At 38.9% G+C, this 2,929-nt stretch overlaps 1 long non-coding RNA gene across 1 annotated transcript; it reads right to left on the bottom strand.

The window, feature by feature from the left end:
- Positions 1-1,587: 1,587 nt before the first annotated feature.
- On the bottom strand, positions 1,588-2,696 carry LOC129352970 (uncharacterized). Its single transcript, XR_008604963.1, has 3 exons — positions 2,654-2,696; positions 2,446-2,549; positions 1,588-1,603 (listed from the first exon to the last, which is right to left on the bottom strand). It is a non-coding gene; the product is annotated as an uncharacterized LOC129352970 (long non-coding RNA).
- Positions 2,697-2,929: the final 233 nt, after the last annotated feature.

Raw genomic sequence — 2,929 nt, 5'->3', positions numbered from 1 at the left:
GGGTGGGTGTGTGTGTATGTGTGTGTGTATGTGCGTGTGTGTGTGCGTATGTGTGTGTGTGAGTGTGCGTGTTTGTGAGTTTGTTTATATTACCTTTTGGGTTTTCGTGACATGTACAGTGTTGTGGGGACCCGCTGCTCCTTGTGGGGACCGAAGCCTGGTCCCCTCAGGGAAAATGCTGTATTTTAGTCAGGGTTCAGATTTAGGACCAACGCGTGAATTAAGTTCTGATTAAGGTTAAGGGTAAGGTTTAGGTTGTAGAAATTAATGGAAATCAATGGAAAGTCCCCACAAAATGGCCACGCAAACATGTTTCATTTTACATAGAAACCTAAATACAAAACTAATGTCACATTTTTGGGCGTTCTCGTTGTCTTTTGCCAATCAATAAAGTTTATTTGTATACCACATTTCACCAAATGAAATCCGTCCAAAGACTTTTACATTATTAAAAAACAAAAAGCCATAAAAACGGAGCAATTATAAATATAATCAATAATCTTCAGTATCATGTTGATCAATGTTTAATTGTTCATGGCTCAAAGGAACTTTAAACTGGTGGGTTTTAGCCTTGATTTAAAGAAACTGATTGCTTTGCCTGGGTTGCATTTTGCTGGAGGTTGCGGTGCATAGAAGCTGATTGCTGCTGGTCCATGTTCGCTTCTGTTTCTGGATGCAGAGAAGAATCAGAACCACAACCTGAGAGATCTGAAGGTTGATCCAGCAGCAGCACATCTTTGATCTGTTCAGTAATTTATAAACGACCAGCTGGAGTTTAAAGTCTGTTATCTCAGTAAAGGACTGTAGAACTGGGTGAAGTTGTGCGGTTGATGTAGACCTTGGTGATGTAGAGCTGGTTGAAATAGAACTGGTTGGTGTAGAATTGAGTCACGTAAAACTAGTCATTAATTTCCACTTCTAGATGTGATGACCATGTGAATTATTGTCCTTTGAGTTCTCCCAGTTTCAGTTCGTAGTGGTCCCAGTGACTTCTACATAACCTGCTTGGTAAGTTTTCATATAAGCATCTAAGAGCCACTCAGTTATGGGAACATTCAGTTTGTTTTTACCAACATTTCACTGAAGGTGAAAAAACAAAAAGTCATTCATGGATCTATTTGTTACAAACTACAAACACTGATAAGGGTTGCATGCTAACAGTTTGCCAGCAGAGTTCAGTTACCAGCCTGGCTCCTGTGAAGTGAGAGGAATACATTATAAACCTTAAAAACTGAATTATTTAATGTAAGGCCACAAACATATTCCTCTCTGAATTTTCTCTTATTTTGGGTGAAGTAGTTACCAAAGGAAGCAGTTTAACAAAAAGGCTGTCATTAATCTTTATATTACAGAAATGAAAATAAAAATATTTTCAAACTAACTCTATTACTTTATTTATTATGTTTAATTGCAATTCAGATTATTTTCATTCAGCTTCTTGAGGGAGCTAAGATTCTTCCAGGTTTGCAGCAGAATGCTGCAGATCTTCTCTCAGTCTGTTGCCCTCTGCGTCATCTGTTGGGGCAGCAGCATCAGAGCCTTCGTCGGCATCCTGAAGAAGAAGGCGACTTCTGCTTCTATTCTGGGCACAACTGGGGAACATCTGGACATAATAAAGATGATGAGGCACAGGATTATTTATAAAATCAAGTAAAATATTGACAACTCTGACAACCTTTTCTGACTGTCTTGGGGAAAAAGTGTCTTCAGTCAGAATGCACCAATAAAGTATTTCTGAATTTTAACTTAGAAGATTGGAACCTGTTTTTGATTTATGCATAGAAATTTGAGGCATGTGGTTCTTGATTTAAGTGCTTGATGGGTTGAGCTGCTTTAACTAATCTGTAAATGTTCAAAACAAAGGATGCACTTTTTGATGCAACTTAAAATATGTTTGGCTAAGTGCAGTCCATTTACAAGCTTTTTGAAGTATTGGTACTAATTAGATTTTACAGTGTAGATGATAAACTGCTTTTGGCAGAAGAGATCTCTTGTAGCAGTCAGTGTTACAGTGAGCCTGGAGAAGCCTCTGACAAAGACAGTGTCATGAAGAGATCGGTCAGGGTTTTCAAAGTCTGAAGAAATTATAATTTTTCGATTATCATGACTTTTACATTTAAAACCAAAAATGGATGAAAGGAAGGAAAAACGCCTTTAACAAATAAACAAATAAAAATAAAAACTGAATTTAGACCAGATAATTTTTAATGTTTAATGAAAACACTAATATTTTGTATTAATTTGCTAATTTAATATCCTGGATTTGTTAATCAGGCTAAAGAACAAAGTGAATAAAGCTGCTACTGATGGATTTTTGTTTAGAAGAGACACAACATTAAAATGAGCAAAAATAGCATCCATAAAGTTGTTGTTTGTGTTGCACCAACTTGTTGAAGCTGTTCCTGTTTTGAGAAAGATTTTTGTGAAGTGAGAGCCTGAACTCACCGTAACAAATATATTCCACCTCCAGGTACTTGTAGGTCCCATAGCAGGGATCTCCCAACACATAGTTCCTGGCTTTGACTTTACACCACTGTTTCCCGTTGCACCTGTGGATTCGGGTCAAAGTCAGCGATTTGCCTTTCTTAGACCTCCTCATTCACTCATTCACATCCAGTTTGATAAACCTTCAGGAAACACTGAAGCTCTGTACCTCTCACCAACTTTCCCTGCGTCTGTGGAGCACTCGGTGTTCTTGGCTGGTCAGCAGGTCTCCCAGCGCTGCACCTCTTCTTGTCAGTGCGTCCATATGTAGCACTGGTCACATAGATAGCCTGACCTTCTTCTGCCAGAGCCAAGAGGAAATGTTGAAAACCTGAATGTATTCATGGTGTAATGCTCCAGAACCGACCAGTGAAACCAGTGACCTTACCACAGTAGAGTCGAGCCACTGTTCCCTCACATGCCACGAGGGATTTTTCCTCTGGGA

The sequence above is a fragment of the Poeciliopsis prolifica genome, unplaced genomic scaffold (assembly GCF_027474105.1).
Source record: "Poeciliopsis prolifica strain line A6 unplaced genomic scaffold, Auburn_PproV2 SCAFFOLD082, whole genome shotgun sequence".
Classification (NCBI taxonomy): Eukaryota; Metazoa; Chordata; class Actinopteri; order Cyprinodontiformes; family Poeciliidae; genus Poeciliopsis; species Poeciliopsis prolifica.
Note: the sequence above shows the minus strand (reverse complement) of the source record. Positions and strands in the feature narration are given on the sequence as shown.